General features: G+C 37.2%; 1 protein-coding gene across 23 annotated transcripts in view; it reads left to right on the top strand.

Annotated features, from left to right (window-relative positions):
• LMNTD1 (lamin tail domain containing 1) overlaps nucleotides 1-22,164 on the top strand; it is a 475,396-nt gene that overhangs the window by 23,318 nt on the left and 429,914 nt on the right. For all 23 annotated transcript variants that reach the window (XR_015721645.1, XR_015721656.1, XR_015721650.1 and 20 more), the window contains exon 2: nucleotides 8,270-8,323. The gene's annotated coding sequence lies outside the window, so the exon portion shown is untranslated. The remainder of the gene's footprint in view (nucleotides 1-8,269; nucleotides 8,324-22,164) is intronic.

Genomic DNA, 22,164 nt, shown 5'->3' with positions numbered 1-22,164 from the left:
TGCTGTCCTCTAGGATTTGATGGTTTCAGGTCTCACATTTAGGTCTTTAATCCATTTTGAGTTTATTTTTGTGTATGATGTAAGAAATGTCTAGTTTCTTTCTTCTGCATGTTGCTGTCCAGTTTTCCCAACACCATTTGTTGAAGAGACTGCCTTTTTTCCTGTTGGATATGCTTTCCTTTTTTGTCAGAGATCAATTGACCATATTGTTGTGGGTTTATTTCTGGGTTTTCTATTCTGTTCTATTGATCAATGTGTTTATTTTCATACCAGTACCATTATGTTTTGATGACCACATCTTTGTAATATAACTTGACATCCAGAATTGTGATGCCTCCAGCTTTGCCTTTCTTTTTCAAGGTTGCTCTAGCTATTCAGAGTCTTTTGTGGTTCCGTATAAATTTTAAGATAGTTTGTTCTAGTCCTGTGAAAAACGCTGTTGGTATTTTGATAGGGATTGTATTAAATGTGTAGATTGCTTTGGGTTATATAGACATTTTAACAACGTTGTTCTTCCAATCCATAAGCATGGAACATTTTCCATTTCTTTGTGTCATCTTCAATTTCTTTTATCAATGTTTTACAGTTTTCAGAGTATGAGTCTTTCATTTCTTTGGTTTAGGTTTATTCCTAGGTATCTGATTATTTTTGGTATAATTGCAAATGGGATCATTTTCTTAATTTCTCTTCCTGCCTCTCCACTATTAGTGTATAGAGATGCAACAGATACCTGCACTTTGATTTTGTATCCTTTCTCTATTCCCTCACTAAAGTCATTTATCAGTTCTAACAGTTTTTATTGGTGGAGTTCTTTCAGGTTTTCTATATAGAGTATCATGTCATCTGCAAATAGTGAAAGTTTTACTTCTTCCTTGCCAATTTGGATGCCTTTTACTTTTTTTGTTTATTGTTACCTGAATGCTGTGGCTAGGACTTCCAGTACTATGTTGAAAAAAGTGGTGACAGTGGACATCTTTGTCTTATTCCTAACCTTAGGGGAAAAGTTTTCAATTTTATCCCTTTAAGGATGGTGTTAGCTGTGATTTTTTTCATATATGGCCTTTACTATATTGAGGTATATTCCTCCAAACCTACTTTGTTGAGGGTTTTTATCATGAATGGATGTTGTACTTTGTCAAATGCTTTTTCTGTGTCAATTGAAATGATCATATGGTTCTTATCCTTTTTCTTATTGATGTGAGGTATCACATTGATTGATTTGCAAATATCAAACCGCCATTTCATCCCAGGGATAAATCCTACTTGATTGTGGTGATTCTTTAAATGTATTATTGGATTTGGTTTGCTAGTATATTGTTGAGGATTTTTGCATCTGTGTTCATCAGAAATATTGGCTATAGTTCTTTTTTTGTGCTATCTTTATCTGGTTTTGGTATCAGGGTAATCCTGGCCTCATAGAATGAATTTGGATGTTTTCCTTTCTTTTCTGTATTTTGGAATAGTTCAAGAAGAATAAGTATTAACTCTTCTTTAAATGTTTTGTAGAATTTGCCTGTGAAGCCAGCTGGTCCTGGACTTTTGTTGTGACTTTTTTGATTACCGAATCAATTTCTTTGCTGGTAATCAGTCTGCTCAAATTTTCTATTTCTTCCTGTTTCAGTCTTGATAGGTTATATGTTTCTAGGAATTTATCCATTTCTTCTAGGTTGTTCAATTTGTTGGCATATAGTTTTTCATAATATTTCTTATAATTATATTTCTGTGGTGTTATTATTTCTCCTTTCCAATTTTGTTTATATGGTAAGTCTGGCTAGAGGTTTATCAATTTTATTGATCTTTTCAGAGAACCAGTTCCTGGTTTCGTTGATCTGTTTTTTTAATTTCTATATCATTTATTTCTTCTCTAATCTTTATTATTTTCTTCCTTCTTCTGACTTTAGACTCGTTTGTTGTTCTTTTTCTAGTTCCTTTAGATGTAAGGTTAGATTGTTTATTTGAGATTTTTCTTGCTTCTTGAGGTAGGCCTGTATTGCCATAAACTTCCCTTCTAGAACTGCTTTTGCTGCATCCTAAATGTTTTGGACCATTGTGTTTTCATTTTCATTTGTTTCCATGTATTTTTAAAATTTCTTCTTTTATTTCCTGGCTGACCCATTCATTGTTTAGTAGCATGCTATTTAACCTCCATGTATTTGTGGTCTTTCCAGATTCTTTCTTGTGGTTGACTTCTAGTTTCAAGTGTTTTGGTCAGAAAAGATTCATGGTATGACTTCAATCTTCTTGAACTTGTTGAGGCTTGTTTTGTGGCCTAATATGTGATATATTCTGGAGAATGTCCCATGTGCACTTGAAAAGAATGTGTATTCTGCTGTTTTAGGATGGAATGTTCTGAATATATCTGTTAGATCTATCTGGTCCAGTGTGTTACTCAAAGCCACTGTTTCCTTGTTGGTTTTTTGTTTGGATGACCTAACCATTGACATACATGGGGTGTTAAAGTCCCCTTCCTATTATTCTATTATTATTGATTAGTTCCTTTATGTTTGTTGTTAACTGTCTTATGTATTTGGTGCTCCCATATTGGGTGCATAAATATTTACAGTTGTTATATCTTCTTGTTGGATTGTCCCCTTTATGATTATATAGTGCCCTTCTTCGTCTCTTGTTACAGTCTTATATTTTGTCCAATGTAAGTATTGCTACTCTGGCTTCTTTTGACATCCATTTGTATGATAAGTGTTTCTCTATTCCCTCACTTTCAATCTGCAGGTGTCTTTTGGTCTAAAATGAGTATCTTGTAGGCAGTATATAGATGGGTCTTGTTTTTTTTTTCCATTCTATCACCTTATGTCTTTTGATTGGAGCATTTAGTTCATTTACATTCAAAGTAATTATTTGTTAACTATGTATTTATTGCCATTTTATTACCTGTTTTGTGGTTGTCTCTGGTCTCTGTAGTTTTTCTCTGATCCTTTCTTCTCTTTCTCTCTTTCATGGTTTGCTGTTTTTCTTTAGAGATATACTTGGATTCCTTTCTCTTTATTTTTTGCATATTTATTAGTGGTTTTTGATTGTGGTTACCATTAGGTTTGTATATAACATCTTCTGCATATAGCAGTCTATATTAAGCAGATGATCACTTAAGTTCAAGACCATTCTTATTCTTTTCCCCCCACGTATTAGGTATATGGGTTCATATTTTACATCCTATTATTTTCTTAGTTCCTTCACTGATATTTTACAAAAGCACTCATTTGTACTACTTTTATGTTTCCTACCTTCATGCTATCACTTTTGGTCTTTCCTTTCCACTCAGAGTCCCCTTTAATATTTCTTGCAGGGCTGGTTTAGTGGTCATGAACTCTGTTAGGTTTTGTTTGTCTGGGAAACTCTGTATCTCTCCTATTCTGAATGATAGTCTTGCTGGATAGAGTACTCTTGGCTGCAGATTTTTCCTGTTCAGCACATTGAATATATCATGCCACTCCTTTCTGGCTTGCAGTGTTTCTGCCAAAAAAAATCCCCTGATAATCTTATGGGGTTTCCCTTGTCTGTAACTGTCTTCCTCTGTCTTACTGCCTTTAAAAGTTTTTCTTTATCACTATATTTTGCCATTTTGATTGTAATATGTCTTGGTGTGGTTCTGCTTTCATTGATTTTGTTGAGGGTTCTATGCCTACTGGATCTGGATATCTGTTTCTGTTCCCAGATTAGGGAAGTTTTTAGCTATTATTTCTTCAAGTAAATTTTCTGCTCCCCTTTCTCTCTCCTTCTTCTGAGACTTCTATGATATTAATGTATTACATTTGGTGGAGTCACCGAGTTCCCTAAGTCTATTCTCATTTTGTATAATTCATTTTTCTTTCTTTTATTCACCTTGATTACTTTCCATTACTCTGTCTTCTAGGTCATTAAATCGTTCCTCTGCTTCTTCCAGCCTGCTCTTCATTGCATCAAATGTGCTTCTAATCTCGTGTATTGCACTCTTCATCTCTGATTGGTTCTTTTTTTTTTTAATCTCTGTAATAAGGGTCTCACTGATATCTTTCACTCTTTTCTCAAGTCCAGTGAGTATCCTTATGATCATTGCTTTAAATAGTCCATCAGGCATGTTCCTGTTTTGCTTAGATCTCTGGCTGTGGCCTTGCCTGTTTTTTCATTTGGGACAAATTTCTCTGTTTTCTCATTTTGTCTAAGTCCCTGTGCCTGTTTCTATATGTTAGGAAAGTAAACTACATCTCCTGTTCTTAAGGGTAAGCCTTTATGAATGAGAGGTCCTGTAATGTTCCCTGTTCCCCAGGGCCTAGCACTTCAGGGAGTGTTTTCAATGTGTGCTGTGTGTGCTCTGCTGTTTCATCCTGGCCACTTTATCCTTTAGGCCAGTCATCTGCAGAGACTCTCTTTGCCTGCTGTGGGCAGTGTTTAGTCTGACCTGAATGTGACATGTTTAACTAGGTGTGCTCTGGTCTGCTTGTGAAATGAGACCCGTTGTCACTGCTGCTGGAACCGAGGCCCTGCAAAACTCCTGGGTCTGGAGATGCAGTGTTGGCAGGGGTCTGGACTGGTCTTTTGAAGGTGGGCACTCACCATGATTGGACTGAGACAAGTGTGACTGGGAAGGGCAGTTTTGCTGGAGCTGGGGGCGGGGGTGGTATAAGCAAGTTAGGTAGCGAGTGTCAGCGCCGAGCTGTTTGCCACAGGTGGCTCTGTGCTTATGCTGAGGGCAGGCGAGGGAAATGGTGCCTTCCAATTCTTTTGTTCCCAGAGAGGTCTCTCAGTGAATGTTGCCTCTCTGGGATATGCTCTGAGATTAGTAAAATAACCCCACTGTGTGCCCTCGGCACTCTTCAGATTGCTGTTTTCACCCTGTATGTCCATGGGCTGTTTGCCCTACCTTCTCTCCAAGAGAAGCTCTCTCAGAGCTCTATCTCAGCCAACCTGCCGACCTTTAAAACACCAGGCCTTAAGCCCCCTTAGCTCCTTGCAAGAAGTCACGAAATTCGGCCCCTTTTGCTTTCCAAACCAATTGCTATGGGGACCTGTCTTTCCCACACACTCCTCCATGTGCCAGTTCATCCCTTGCCCCCCTCTGTGACCTTGGCTCCTTCCCCCCACAGGGGCCACGATCTGTCTCTCTCCCAAACCATATCTCTGCAATTCTCACCCCCCCCCCCAGTGTGACCTCCTCACAACCTTCAGTTGTGGAGCCTGTTCTGCCAGTCTCCTGTCAACTTCTGGGGCACCCAGGATGATCTGACTGTCATTGATCACATTTGTGGGATGAAGTGAGCACAGGCTCCTCTCATTCTGTTGCCGCCCCCTCACAGAAAGGGAAACTGCAATTCAATGAATTTTAATCAGTACATACACCGGTGTGACCCACATCTCTATTTTTCAACACTCCAGAAATTTCCCCTGTGCTCCTTCCTCATCAGTCACTTGCCCCTTCAAGAGGCAAAAACTTATCCAGAGTAGATTTTCTTCTAGAATTTCACATAAATGTAATCACAGTGTTGTCTTTTGTGTGTGCGTCTGACTCTGTCAGTGTAGCGTCTGAGATTCATCCATGCCGTTGCCTGTATCAATGGTTTATTTCTTCTTATCACTGAATAGTATTGCATTGTGTGAATTTAAACAATTTGTCCATTTCACTGTTAATAGGCATTTATTTCCAGTTTGAGCTAATATGAATAAAGTTGCTAATTTTCTGCTGGAGATTGGTTTTCATTTGTCTTATGTAAGTACCTAGGAGTGGAATTACTAGGTCATAAGTTAATTTTCTTTTATATGTTTAAATAATGTTGACATTTAATGTTATTAACTGTTCTATGCTGAAACCATTGACAATACTTTTACCTACAGTTTGGCTTTAAAAGCTAATTAATGATATTTATATTATCGTGAAAATCTTTCATGGTGGCTCAAAGAGCATGCTAGGATATTTTCTTCTTTTTAGGGCCATTAACATTGCACTCTTTCCTCCTTTTGCATTCCCCTTCTCCCCTCCTTCTTTCTTGGACTGGTTGTCTCCTGCTCATCCTTCAGACCTCACCTCAGACTCTTCTAGAAGCCCACCCTGACCTTCCCAGTATCGGTGAGATGACCCCCTAAGAACCGCTTAATTTTCTTGTATCATGATTTGTGTCACCCAGCTTTGTGAACATTGGTATATATGCCCATTTTCTCTTTTCCACTGTGAGCTCTTGCAGAACAAGAATTATTTCCTGTTTTTCTTTGCATACCTGATCCCTAACCATGTTTGACATAGTAGTTCCTCAGCAAATGTTGGTTGAATGAATAATTAAAAGTGAGGTAACTTACTCAAGGTTCATAGGGAGTTAAAGGTAGAATGAGAATTTGAAGTTTTGTTTTTAAATTCATTGTTTTCCTCCTATTTTTCTGGGTTAAGTATTTTTTTTTTCTAAAGATTTTATTTACTTATTTGACAGAGAGAGACACAACACAGGCAGGGGGAGTGGGAGAGGAAGAAGCAGGCTCCCAGTGAAGGAGCCCGATGTGGGGCTTGATCCCAGGACTCTGGGATCACATCCTGAGCCCAAGGCAGACGCTTAACGACTGAGCCACCCAGGCGCCCCTGGGTTAAGTATTTTTTTAAGCTGAAACAAAACCTTTTCCAAACTTATTTTAGATAAAGAGAGAAATTAGTGAATCCTTAGACGTCAGAAGTAAGTATCCCAGAGACAAATAATTGGGACCCAGTGGTGGTATCATTAGATTGCTGTGCAAGTAGACAGAAGAACCTGAGTTCAGAACCTCAAGAGAGTCTGTGGAGCTAAGGCTGGTAAAAAGTGAGAGTAGAACCCATGGGAACGAGGATCTCTGGGGGCATTGAGCCCCTTCCCCAAGGTTATTCTTCCTAATGAGGACAGAGCATTGGCATCAGTTACAGCAATAGATAACAATACAGTTTTACCTACAATCTACATTTAGGTCACTTTGCCAGATTCTTCACCATCCATGGTAATGAGTTGATCAACTAATTCCATACCTAGTTTATACTTGAGGGGAAAGAGCTGCAAAATGTACAACAGTAGTTATTAGTTATCCTGTTAATTCCCAAGTTTGAGTAAAACCCCATTATACATATTCAGTGCCCTATTCCTCAATGTGCAGACATGTGTGGGCAATAATATCATTGTCAGTCACTGTCAAACAAAACAGTTTATTGTTGTTTTCTTCCCCAGCCATTGTTCTAAGTGATATTTCAGCTACATTTTAAAAGCTGGGACGGTATAGTATTCAGTATTCTTTAATTCCTATTGAGATTGAAATGGAATTCTAGCTGTTAAGAATTGCAGAATGGGACCAAACAAAACAAAACAACTGAAAACTCCAAAATGATAAATATGAGATCAAAGCTTCTGATCAATTCACACTCTATCATCTGAATTTTATTTATCATATTTTTCTAGACTGCAGAAAGGTTGACTTGGGCACAATGGTGAGAATGTTAATAATAGTAAATCCTGTTTTCCTGGGTTCAACCCAGGATGTATTTATTTTTCCTCAGAGCAGCAGTAGTACCAAAGTGTGGACAGATGGCCAGTCAGGCAAGATTTTTTTTTAATTCAATGTCTCTGCTACGTTTATAATAAATAACCACAAGTTTGGATTATTGGACTGGTTTTTATCTTTTCTAAGAGTTAAAACCTCCCCCTCTAGCCTTACTTTTTCCCTTTTGCTTGCCTTTTCTTTTTTTCAGGTTCAGTCAAGTTTCCTAAGTCATGTTGATTATAGATTGGAATCTGATTTTATGTGTAGGATATATTTATGATTATAAAACACTTTTAAAATCTTTTAGGAAATTTTAATCAATCCTCTTTCAATTAGTGATACCAGACAGTGTCACATTAATCCAAAAAAGCAAATTGTATGCTTTAATTTTTTACAAGAAAATTATTTTTCATTCCCCAAAATGACAAATAACTTAAAATAATGGGGAAATTGATTGGTCGCCTTCAGCAGCATCACAAATTAATTTGCTGATTTAAAAAAAATCAATTACCATAAAAGTATTGATGAATATACCTGGCATCCTTGTTGTACTTTTCATCAAATTTGCAGACATGAACTATGCTAATTTAAACCCTATAAATGCAGTTAGTACTATATCTATATAAATAAATGCACAGTATTAAAAATAAATACTACTTTCACAAATGAGTAAGGATCCTGTTCTTTCTGAGTGGGGAGAGACAAATTCAGCTCAGAGGCTACACTTTTTGTTTGTACATATAGATATAACCTGATTTATTAGTCAGAACTGTTCTATTTTCTCTTCTTTCAGGCTATCTTGGAAGGGGAATTGTGAGTTAGGAAGCACAGAGGGGGCCAACCTAAGGTAAGCCCCAGCTTTGCCTGTAATCAGATTAAGTAACATCCTCATGTTTTAATTGCCTCTTTAAGCATCTCCCTTGATTGTTGGTAATTTGTTCCATGCCATAAAGAGGATATATTTTATAGGGCCTGGGTTCCATGAATATCAATCATGACCATCTTCAAATTAAGACAGGTGTTTATGAATTGGTTTGTTTGTACATCTTTATGTGAGATGTCAGTTTAAAGACTTTATATGGAGGAGATATAGACATTAGATCCTATATATTTCAGCTGTTTTTCTTCCCATACTCTTCATTTGAGATTAGTTGAATTTTTTTTCTAGTGTATTCTTTTTCAATAAAGAAGTAATTACATTCAGATTTTTATAAAAATATTTTATCTACACATATTTCAGTATATATGTTTAAAAATAAGGACACTTTTAATAAAAAAACAAAATTCTCATAATTCTCACATCTGAAACATTAATGATATGAATTTAAGTTTTGACATGTTGGGAAATAGATTGGTCTATATTATAACCAATATTAGAGGAATTGCCAGTGACAGGTGTAATTATAGTCATTGGTGAAGAATAGTGGTTGCACCTTTGCTGAATCTGAAAATATTCTCTGTTGTGACTCTGGTATCAAATAGAATATTTAATTCACATAATCATTTGATATCTGCACTGAGAATCCAATGGAAATAAATGGAAAGATCATTTGGAAAGAATTGTGGGGTTATTTCAAAGAAGGGTCTTACTAACAATTGAAAGTCCTCTATACCTTGATCTTATCAATCCTGTTAATTCCCAAGTTTGAGTAAAACCCCATTATACATATTCAGTGCCCTATTCCTCAATTACTGCTTCTGGAGTTCACTCTCTCTGTATTATTGATCTAAATTCTGTCAAAACTTTAATGCACTTTGGTAGATTTTTAATTGATCTGTATTTGATTTCCTATCAGATTTTCTGTTGTTTGTGATCCCTCTAACACATCAGGTAGAAGACAGAGAGTCAGATACACAGATGAGTCCCATGAGGACTACCAAAGGGCAAGAGCATAGGGCATGAAGCTGGAGGGGACATTTCAGGGATCAAATCCTAGTAGTGACCCATCATCATAGCCCAGGCAGCGAGATCAAAGTTACAGCTTCAAACTCAGGACCAGATGGAGAGTGGGAATGGAACAACAAATCAGTAAAAAATTATCTGGAAAATCCCGACATGTTTGGAATTTAAACAACACATTCTATATAATCCATGGGTGATAGAAGAAATCACAAGAAAATTTGGAAAATATTTTGAACTGAATGAAAATGAACACACAACATAAAAACTTGTTGGATGAAGCCAAAGCAATGCTTAGAGATAAATTTATAACATTAAATGCTTACATTAGACAAGAAGAAAGGTCTCAAATCAATGATCTTAAAAAACCTGAAAAAGAAGAGCAAATTTAGCTCAAGATAAGCAGGAGGAAGGAAATAATGAAGGCAAGAGCAGAAATGACTGAAAGAGTAAACAGAAAAACAATAGAGAAAAATCAGTGAAATTAAAAACTGTTTCTTTTGAAAGATTGATAATACTGATAAAACTTTATCCAGACTGAGCAGGAAAAAAAAGAGGGGGGGAGAAAACACTGATAACCACTATTACAAATGAAAAAGGGAAAATCACTATAGATCCAACAAATTAGATTACATATTTTACACATTCAATCAAGTCTATCCTTAATTTGGTTTCATTAGCACCAGCATTTAAAGGATAATAAAGGTATACTATGAACAATTTATATGAAATTGACAAACTCTTTAAAGAGACCCAAATTACCAAAGCTCACTGAAGAAGAAATAGAATATATGAATAGCCCGTATTGCATGGTGCACTGGGTGTTATACACAACTAATGAATCATCGAACTTTACATCAAAAACCAGGGATGTACTGTATGGTGACTAACATAATATAATAAAAAAATATTATTATAATAAAAAAAGAATATATGAATAGCCCAATATCTATAAAAGTAATTAAATTTGTAGTCATTTAGCTGGGTCCACACTAGATCTAAAGCTACTGTTGAATTTTTTTTGAATTTTTTGAACTTTTGAATTACTGTGCAATAAGATGGTCAAGGCTGTTTAACAAGAACTCTCCTACTGTTCTACCATTTCACCTTAAAATGTCTCTTTGAACTCAACCAATCAGTTTTCTATCCCTCTGGACTTTGAAGAAAAGCATTCCTAGTTACTGATTCCCAAATATACTTGGTTTTGTTCATGCAAGCAGGATGATGGGAATAAAGGAAGTCATAGAAAATGTCACAGAGGAGATAAAATTTGATTTGGTTATTAAAGGATAAGGAGAAAAGGTTGTACAGCAGTTGTAGTGCTATGCTAGAACATTCTCGATAGACTTCCATAATGGCTTACATCCAATGGAAGGGCCACAGAAATGGAAACTATATCCTAGAGTGCTTCATTTCTATATCTGGAAAGCTACTGGAAACCAAGATTAAATGGAGACTCATTAAATGCCCAAGAAACATAATTTATTGGGGGAAAGGTTTATTTTCCTCTAAGGATAATTTGGTCAGAGCAAGATTTTGAGGAAGATTCTTAAAAAGTTATCAGGGGATTGAAGAATAAATTCTGACATTGTTAAATGACTAGCTTGGAGACCTCAAACGAAAGAAGAATAAATAAGTATTTTCTAAATAATATAGAAGTGCAAATAGTGGGATTACCTGGGATTAGTACTAGAATTGGTTTTATTTAAAATTTTTATAGATGAGTGAAAACTTCAAATTTACAAATGATATGACATTTTTTTCTAGATGGAAGGATGCCAGATACACAGGGAAAATCTGAGGCAGTATCTCAGAGGCAGAGTTAACGGACAGGAAAGTGTCAAATGAACTTCTTTCTGACAAACATAAGTTATCACACATATATGTAAAAATAATTCAAACTGTATTCATAAAATGATGAGTTTCAGTAACATTTCCAAAAAAGGAATTCAGGAGTTAGTGCAGATTATTCCTATTCTCCTGTTTTTAAAAAGAATATTAAATAAATAGAAAAAGAAGATAAAAGAAATTTTTGTGTGTGCTTGTGAATATATTTTAACATTATTAGAAATATTCCTCAAGTTCCAACAAGTGTCACCAGGCACCATATATTGCCTAGAAATGACATAGTGTTACATTATTCTTAAGATCCCATTAAATTACAGAAATAAAGAGTCATCATTTTAAGAAATTCAACAAAGAGTATCTTTGAGTAGATGGCAGTGATGAAGCACAGGTTGTAATTTGTAATTACATCTGTGAGGATAGTCACATATTTACTTCTTGATTTTAGTCAGCATGAAATAATTATGTGTTCCAGATTGGAGTGCATTCAAAGTTCTTTTTAAAAAGTTCATGCAGATTTCCCACTTTGCTTTAAGAAAAATCTGCTCCTAATATTATGTTCCCCTCTGGCATGCCATAAATGGACACCCTAGAGATCAGAATAGCTAATAAGTGGAACAACTTAAGAATAGCTTCTCACAAATCAAACTGGAATAAATGTGAGATCCACATAGCAACAACCAAATATATGCTTCCCCAAATCATATATCACACATTTAAGCTTTGAGTACATCCTATTAACAAATTCAGGTTTGATCCTCCCTGTGGGCTTTAGTAATAAGTTTAAGAAATGAAAATGGCTTTACGGGATCAAGAAAACTAAGTAGAATATTAAACAAACAAACAATATGTAACCCACATTTCCCTCATGGAATATGATAGCCGTAATTTTTCTTTGGTTTAGGCTCACACACTTGAATGCAGCATTTAGGTAAGCATAACAAGCCTTTCTAGATTTTCTTTCATTTTTTTCAGCAGCTTGTACATTTATGATTTACATTAAAAAATCATACTTGAAAATTGCTGTCACAGCTGCTTCTTCAGGTAGATTCATGCTTAGGTCAGGCAGTAAAAAGAGTGAATGTTCATGGGATAGGGAGGGACACAAGGAGATTGAATTCATGATGACAGTTACAGGTGATATAATTCTTGTTTCCTGCTCAGAGTTCTAAGGGGATCACTATTCAGTTGCCCTACCCCTTACTCCAAATTCCTTCACCATCATATCCTAAGAGGTTTGTGTACATCTTAGGAAGTTCTTGAGAAAGGAACTTGGGCTCAGAGTTGGAGAGAGAGGCTGAATTTATTAAGTATATACCTAGAGCATGAACGTTCTATAGCTGCACACTAAAATGCCTTCTAGTTTAGTGAGTTAAATCAGGTAGTCTCTAAAGAATCTCAGATTTGGTCTTTCACGCACACCCATAAAAAATCTCTGATACTGAGTGAGTGGGCTTGTTCTGGGTGGGAGAAATAATATATCTGTGTGAATAAGTGGTTCATGTTTCTGACTTCACTCCTTATATTACATACTCAATGATCTATGATGACATAGCTCAGCAGAGAGCATTAAACTTAGATACTATTGGAGATGAGCATCTTTGGGTAGGGAAATGTGCTCAGGGCTTGGAGTGACCACTGCACGTGAGTCCTGGCTCAGGTGTGTGACCTGGAGAAGTTCTCTGAACCAATCTAAGTCCTCTCTTTTGCAAATAGTGGTAATATCAACAATAGCAACATGTCTACTCCTCTGGTGGTTTTGCATTATGAAGATGGAAAATGCTGTGTTTGAAAATACTTTGTAATCTGTAAAGCACTCCTCTAATGTTCATTATTGTTATTGTTCCTTGTATTTGGTAACAATGCTCATGCCGTTGCTATTTCCCAGGCCAGTGTTCAGCTTGCCTTGGGATGGATTCTGAATTGTTTGAAGTGAACAATGACTGGCATTTTATCATCCCCTTCTGCTTTCTATGCACATGTAGTCTAGAAGTATGCAATGCAAAAATGCTTGGCAAGCATCCAATCATTTTTTCAAGAGCTGGGGCCAAGTTTCCCTTTCACATTCTATAGCACTACTGTAAGCTCAGATTCCCCTTGGAGTCTCTACAGTCCTGCCTTCAATCAGTTTCAATCTTTTCGTGAATATAACATATCAGAATTACTATCTTACCAATCATTACAATTGCAAGCACCAAATATGCAGAATAACACTTTGTCTCCATAATACATCTTTTTTTTCTTTTTAAAGATTTATTTATTTATTTATTTGAGAGAGAGAAAGAGAGAGAGAAAATGTGAGCAGAGGGGAGGGGCAGAAAGAAAAAGAGAGAAATCCTCAAGCAGACTCCCCACTGAGCACAGAGACCAACTCGGGGCTTGATCCCAGGACCTGAGATCATGGCCTGAGCCGCAATCAAGAGTCAGATACTCAACTGACTGAGCCACCCAGACACCCCTCCATAGTACATAGTACATCTTTAGATATGAGCCAGAGCTATTCAGGACAAGACCTAGGTCCTGTCCTCTATGTATTCCTTTGTTTGCTAGAGAAGGCTTCTCAAAGTAAGGGATCAGAGCCGAAGGGGAGAGTGCAGATCAGTGGAGAACACAATGGAGAGCTCCACGCCTCTGTCCTTTCTAGCTCCTCTGCCTAGGGTCATTACATTGCTGATTGTCTTTATGTGGTATCCTTGCACAAATAGAGCTTTATTTTTTTAAATTTTTTTATTTTTAAAGATTTTATTTATTTATTTGACAGAGACAGCCAGCGAGAGAGGGAACACAAGCAGGGGGAGTGGGAGAGGAAGAAGCAGGCTCATAGCAGAGGAAGGAGCCTGATGTGGGGCTCGATCCCATAACGCCAGGATCACGCCCTGAGCCGAAGGCAGACGCTTAACGACTGCGCCACCCAGGCGCCCCACAAATAGAGCTTTAGAGAGGCAGCTTGACACATACTCATACTCTATGTACACACACGTGCTTTTACATATATGTAGATGTGTACGAATGAATGAATGGTGTATCAGTATTTATTTAATCATTAAGTACATTATCTCTGTCTTCAGGGAATAAACTTTCTTAAAGAATGGAGATAAAAATATGCAAGGGAGGGGTGCCTGGATGGGTCATTCAATCAGAAGTGTGTACAACTCTTGATTTTGAGGTTGTGAGTTTGACCCCTATGTTGGGTGTAGAGATTACTTAAATAAATAAAACTTAAAAAAAATATGCAATGGGTACAACTACTCTGATAATCTGGATGTTCCTAAATACAGATACACACATGGACTATCCAAATGTTCTATGTTTTATGTTTTACTGAGTGTATACCATGTGCCAGGACTAATTTAAGCTCTTTACACATGTTGATGCAGTTAGTCCTCCCAACACAAATTTTATTAAGTAGGTACTATATGGCACTATAGTAGATACTGTAATATATTCAATTTACAAAGGAAGACAGATGCTAAGTTACACAGAGATTAAGGACTTTGTCCAAGGTCATATAACCATCAAGAGGCAAAGAGGTGAGATTCCACCTGAGCATTTGAGTTGATGGCCCTGGTGTTAAATTCCTCCACCAGGCTGCCTCTATGATAAATGCAGTCTCCAATCAGCCTTTAGTGAGTAGATACTCCCAGCATGCCCCTTCCCTGGAAGCTATATACATGATTAGAAGACTGTCATGAATTTTGCCAGCAGCATAGTTCTACCAGATTCTGCCCATTATTGTTGAAGGCCACTATTGTAGGCTGAGTTTCATTGACACAGGCTCTGAGGTAGAGATTTTCATGTAGGAAGTTAGTTGGGGAGAGCTCTCAGGAATACCTATTAAGGAGTGAGGGAAATAGGGAAGAGCCAGCATCCACTCAGAGGAGACAGGAGAAGACTTGTATCATGATGCAGCTTCAACAAGATCTCAGCAGACCCCTTGCAGAGTTCCAGAGCTGGAATGGCCCTTCCTCAGTTGAGGCAAGGGTTTGGGGTATTTGTACCCCCATATGGATATGGGATGCCATAGGAGAACAAGGCAGCTCCCTTTGAGGGCAATTCCTGGGGAAAGAGTCAGCTGTGAGTTGTCAGCAGGCAATGCTTCCAGCAGCAAAGAGGATGAGAGGCTCAGGCTGCAGGGGAATCTGGGCAGCTCACCATGTACCTATTCTCAGAGTCATGGTGGAATGACAGGCACTGAAGATGGTATTTTAAGAAAGGAGGTCCCTGGTTTGTCTCTCTACCTTGGAAAGGCAGATATTATTATGGAAAATGACATTACACACACACGCGCACACGCACACACACACACACACACACACACACACACACACAGTTGGAAGCAGTAAGCAGGAACAAGGAGAGAAGGTTCACCTCCTCCTTCCCCTTCACATATCCCACTCCTTTCCATTGCTGGATTACCAAAGTTCTTGCAAAAATTTGTAGGGGCGGCTCATCCAGATAGATCAGACAGATCAGCCTCTCAGGGAGGATATGGCTGATGGGCAATATTTCCTTTTCCCTCTCCCTTCAAGAAAATTTCTTGCCCATTCTCTGGGAAGTTAAATATATTTCTCTGAAATGGAAGCTGACTGTTGATATAAAACCTATAGCTCAGGTGAGCTTTATACTATTCCTAGATGGTGATGGTGAATTGATAAAGTAATTAAAGCAGATTTGTACAGGCCTCCTCTTTCTCAACAACATAGAATCATTTTCTCCTCCCTCTTCTCTTCTCCCCCCATCCCCTCAACCCCACTGTGCATGTGTGCACACTTGTTTGTGTTTGGGGAGAAACATGGAGATTTGTTATGTTTATACCAATATTTACCAGGTATTTAAAGCCTTCTATATGCCAGCTACTTTATATATGTTATTGCTAAATACCCCAGTAACCCTCGACAGTATGTATTATTCATACTGTTTTACAGAATGGGCAATTGTTGCTCAAAGAGTTTACGTGAATTGCTCATGATCCACAGGCAGTAAGCGATAGAGCACGTATCTGAAACACTCTGTCTAGATCCCCGATCCACACTGACTCTGTGAAAAGGGATTTGAAGTATCTTGCATTTCATTTGGGGTGTCTTAGGATAGATGTTCCCGTGAAAGGCAGGAAAATGAGTTTAGGTGTGGATAAATAGAGCTCTACTTATCCCCTGCCCACACTTCTCCTACAATCCACTTTATGTATCTTGTGTGTGATGGCAGGAGCTAATTGCTTACACATCCCCAATAACACGAAGTCTTTATTTAACTAGAAAACATTAATAACTGGTTTTTGCCTTGTTAGAAACAGCCTCTAATCTTCCTGGTAGAAAAAGGAGAATTTTCTCTCGCAGCTGGTATGAGCTTCCACTGCAGCAGAATAGTTAACTTTACATTCGTTTTAAGATCTTGAATAGGAATATGCAGTGTACAATTGCATGATGTGATAGTTCAAAGTCAAAAAGATTGCCTTTAAATATGATTTATAGGATTTTTCCTTTATACTTAACATTGAAGCTGGTAAACTTATCTATGGACTTAAGACCCTTCATGCTGGTTTTTAATAGGGCCATCTGAAGAGACCACCATTGCCTAAATGATTGCTCTCATGGTGAAAATGTTTGGCTTTAGTGCCTTCCAATTAAAGAGGGGTCCTAATGTTTGCCACCCACTCCCAGGTCTGGAGCAGAAACAAAATAAGTATGAGGGCATTAGTCCTCATCGTGGAGCAGAAATGGATAAAGCTTTATCTGTTCTCTCTTAGCTCCCAAGAGCTGCCCAAAGGCCTTTTCCCCTACACATTATATAAGTTTGGTCTCTGACATGCTCAGAAGACAGCCTGTGATATTTTTTTCTTTAACAGCACCAGACTTTAGAAAATGAAGTCAGGTTGTCAAAATGAAAACAGGTTAAGAGTGTTTGTGCAGGTTAAGGTCTTTAGTCAAGGCATTGAGTTACTGAAAGATTAGCTTTATGCTGAAATACTAAATAGCTGTAGAAGAAATCTGAGAAACACCATTTAATATTATTAAAGAATAAAAGAAACAGGAACTGAGTCATGAGAAAAAAAATACTGAGGAAAAGGGTCAGTTAACTGGAGGCTTACAGGCATGTTAGGATCTGTACTGGAGAGAAAAGGGGAAAACAGAAATGTATTGATTTTTACTGCAGTCAGTGATTCTCTTTCTCACATCAGTGGTACACAGATAGTTAAATATTGCATACAGGTAACTTCAGTGACTGAATAGCCAGTGTAGCTTTCTGAACTATGATCATAGGAAGAGGAGTGTATTCTGGTTATGACAATGTTTGGTAAAAGATTACAACAAAACCTTTACTGACAACATGATACATTAGCCAATACAGCACAACAGGACAAAAACAGTGAGGCACACTCACTGAGCAGAAGGAAGTCACAGGCAGCTCCCACCACATCAGGGAGAACCTGATAAAGTACCCCGCAAAGAGTGATTTCATTCAGCATGAGCACTGTAGGCATTGGCTAACAATTAAAACATGAAGACCAAGGGTTATGAAATATTAATCCCACATAATTTGTTATTCTTATAACCTTATGAGGAAAGGTCAGTGTTTATGGTCATAAAACTCCTGTGCCACTGACAGTGTTGTACAGAGTTCAACCAATAAAATCCAAGCATGCTGTAAACATGTGGTGTTTTGGAAGGAGGGAAAGCTCCAGAACAGAGAGAGAAGCTGACTGTCTTACCTAAGGGCTCACAACAAAATCAGTCCAGCTAGCCACTAGTCTGTAGTACTTCCTCAGCTTATGTTTTTATTTTCCTTTTTGATCCATTGCTCATGATTTTCCTTGCAGCATGAGGAAAAATGCTTGAGCCCTTCCCCAATCCTTTTTTTTCTTTCAAGTTCAACTCAAGCCTCATCACCTTCTCTCTCAATCGCTACAACTCACAGAGCACCTCAGTGCTCATTGCCTATACTTTTTAACATACTTGAAAAATATCCTATATTGCCATGAAGTTGAATCTTAATTTTTAAGATATAGCTGTCTTTCCTAACATAGAAGAAAGAGGGATATATTTTTACTCTGAAACTATACTTAGGCTTTTTCTGTTTTTACCCAAACTTCTAACATAATGTTGAACTCACCATAGGCAGCCAGCAAATACATGGTAGTGCATGAATGAATGGTGTACTTACTAGGAATTGCCAAATTAGTAACATTACCCAATACCAGTGACTTAAAAAAAGAGGTTTATTTTCTTTCACATAAAAGAAAGTCTGTGTCATAATTATGTAATATTGTCAATGCCTGCAGGCTTCTTCTCGGTTTCTGTTTCATTATCCTTAGCATGCAGAGACATTTTTAAGGTTTCCTTATGGTTGTAAAATTTCTGCTGAAGCTCCAGCCATCACATCTCAGCTAAAGGCTCAAAGAGGGAAAGAACCAGAAAGGCCCAAAAGAGCGCAACTTCCAAAAGAGTCAGCTTCCTTTAAAGAGCTTTCTGGAACACCTACCCAGATGACTACTGAGTATATCTCATTTACCTCTAAAAATAGTTACCTCTATTTTTAAGAGAGTAATCTTTGGCTATGCATATAGTACGCTAAAGAAAATCAGATTCTGTTAGTAAAGAAGAAGGATATGGAGAGGCAATTGCCAATGTCCACCATAGTGGTCAAAGTTGCCTCCTGAGTGGGGTTCAGTCTCTTGATATACCTATAAGATTAGGTGTTCTTCCCATATAATGCATCTGTGGGGGGGGGAATCAATACTTTGGAATTTAGACAAAGAAATATGAGAAGAATATTAGTCATCCTGGATGGAATTGATGAGTCAAGGATCTGGAGATGTCAAGGCAGGAGAAATGGGGTCTTCTAGGAATAAAGTGAGACTGAAAGAACTGGAATTCTTGATGATGTTGAAAAGCAGGTATCATGGTAAAGATATGAAAAAGCTGGAAAGATAGGCTTCAATCATCTAAGGATGGAATATGGGATTTCAGATTTCAGAGACTTAGCTGTTCCAGATAGTGGCAAGCTTCAGGGCTTGGTTTTTCAAGGTAGAGCAGAGCTGAAGGTCATTAGAGTGGAAAAGATTTATAAGCTCCCATCGTATAGAATCATACCTATTGAATGTGCTGCTTTACATATTTTCTAGCTTAGATGGATTTTCTTTTTGCTGTAAAAACAGTATAACTACATTTTGGAAAATAGAAGCAGAGAATTTTCACATTCCCACCATCTACACAACTCATGTATGGATTGGTGTATTGCCTTCCACATAATTGCAACCATAGTTTACATATGATGATCTATTATTTTAATTTAACATTACAATTTAACATTATAATGCAAGCATTTTCAATGTTGTAACATAGCTTATATATAATTTTTATATGATTACAATTATAATTAATTTTAATTTGGGGATACTCTAAATCACAGATCAAGGCCATGTTTCTTTCTTTTTAAAATAATTTTTTATTATGTTATATTAGTCACCATACAGTAATTCCCTAGTTTTTGATGTAATGTTCCATGATTCGTTACTTGTGTATAACACGCAATGCACCATGTAATACGTGCCCTCCTTAATACCCATCACCGGTCTATCCCAATCCCCCACTCTCCTCCCCTCTGAAGCCCTCAGTTTCTTTCCCAGAGTCCATAGTCTCTCATGGTTCATTCCCCCTTCTGTTTACCCCCCCTTCATTCTTCCCTTTCTTCTCCTACCGATCTTCCTATTTCTTATGTTCCATAAATGATTGAAACCGTATGATAATTGTCTTTCTCTGCTTGACTTATTTTACTTAGCATTATCTCCTCCAGTCCCATCCATGTTGCTGCAAATGTTGTGAAATCATTCTTTTTGATGGCTGAGAAATATTCCATTGTATATATGGACCACGTCTTCTTAATCCAGCCATCTGTTGAAGGGCATCTTGGTTCCTTCCACGATTTAGCTATTGTGGACAATGCTGCTATGAACATTGGGGTGCATATGGCCCTTCTCTTCACTATGTCTGTATCTTTGGGGTAAATACCCAGTAGTGCAATGGCTAGATGATAGGGTAGCTCAATTTTTAACTTTTTAAGGGACCTCCACACTGTTTTCCAAAGTGGCTGCACCAACTTGCATTCCCACCAACAGTGTAAGAGGGATCCCCTTTCTCCACATCCTCTCCAACATTTGTTGTTTCCTGCCTTGTCAATTTTTGCCATTCTAACTGGCGTAAGGTGGTATCTCAATGTGGTTTTGATTTGAATTTCCCTGATAGTTAATGATTTTGAACATTTTTTCATGTGTCTGCTACCCATTTGTATGTCTTCATTGGAAAAGTGTCTGTTCATATCTTCTGCCCATTTTTTGATTTGATTATTTGTTTCTCGTATATTGAGTTTGAGAAGTTCTTTGTAGATCTTGGATACTAATCTTTTATCTGTAGTAAGACCATGTTTATAAAGACTCATTAACACATCACTTACCATCATAAACACAGGCTCAAGATTCTGAGTATTTTGATTTTTGCCAATTTTAGTACATCTTTAATTCTAACTTGAATGATCAGAATTTTTCTTCATGTGTCTTTGGATCCATTCTTGCCAGAGAAGGCTTCAGGGGTTCTGAAAAAAAAGTAAAATAAATTCTCATTCCACTAAATCACCTAGTCTTTCAGCAGAACTAAAATAAATCTTTTCCAACCCAGGAGAAACCAAGAGGGTAGAGAATTAAGAACCAATGGAATTTTATAACTTTCTTATCTTGTATCTATGGTAAGAATATATAGAAATCTTCTTAGTACACTTCTAAAGGGAAGCCCTGGTTCTGGGGGTGGCTGAAGACCCATCTAATGTAATTCTTGCACTTACTAGATACAGACCTTGATCTACTCTGAACAAACTTATGTTAATATTCCTAACTTCAAATGGTTGAAGAACACAGTTGGCAAAAGGGAAGAGTGATGTTTGCAACATCAGGATAAGAGAAATCTAACAGTAAGACAAAAGTGAGTCATGTCTCTTTTTATTCCTGGTAATTTAGTTGATGTTTTGCAATCCTTTTCTTCAGTTTCACAGAAATGAGGATCTTGATCTGTGATCTGGATTATCCCCAAATTGTAATTTGAAACACTTATTAAGAACCCACTGATTAATTATAATAGCTGTGCTGCAACATGGAAAATGCTTACATTATAACGTTTAATTAAAATAAAAGAATAGATGGTCATATGCAAACTGTGGTTGCAGTTATGTATATTATGTAGAAGGTAATAAACCAATCAAGACATTAGCTATGCAGATGGTGGAAATGTGAAGATTTTTCCTATTTTCTAAAGTATACTTTTATCATTTTTAGCAACAAAAAGATTTGTACCTTCAAATTTTTTTGACATTGCTTCCTTCTGACTTATATGCCCAGAAAACTTCCTACCAAGTTCAATTCACCTAATCTTTTGGGTCACCTAACATTGCTATATAAAGTTGTACAGCCCTGTGGATAGAACCCCTACAAAAGTAAGTTTTCCATTGTAGGCCGAGTTCGATGCCACTTAATAATTCCTGTACTTTTCCCTGTTCTTTTCTCCCTCTTATTTCCCACAATGGCTGGTCCAAACACTTTCCACTTCTATAGCCTCTTACTTGTGTTTTCTGGGATGCTGTCCTCAGGCCCTTCTCTTCTTTCTGTGTTCATTCTCCTGCTTTAACTACCATCCATTGAATTTCTACCTCCAAATCCCATCCATTCTCTGACTTGACACATGCATATTATACTGGGTACTTGGATGTTTGTGCTCTTGGATGTCACATGGGCATCTCAGGATCAAACTCACTATATTTTATAAACTTTAGAATATTGTTATAGGTTCTATTTTTCAGTTCATTCTAATGACATCTATCAAGCCATCAGTTCAGAAGTCTGGAATGGTCTTTTACTGTTCCTTTCCTTCTCACCCCCCATCAGTATAATAATATTCTAC

The sequence above is a fragment of the Ursus americanus genome, chromosome 25 (genome assembly GCF_024610735.1).
Source record: "Ursus americanus isolate L20-20 chromosome 25, mUrsAme1.1.p, whole genome shotgun sequence".
NCBI classification, from domain to species: domain Eukaryota; kingdom Metazoa; phylum Chordata; class Mammalia; order Carnivora; family Ursidae; genus Ursus; species Ursus americanus.
Note: the sequence above shows the minus strand (reverse complement) of the source record. Positions and strands in the feature narration are given on the sequence as shown.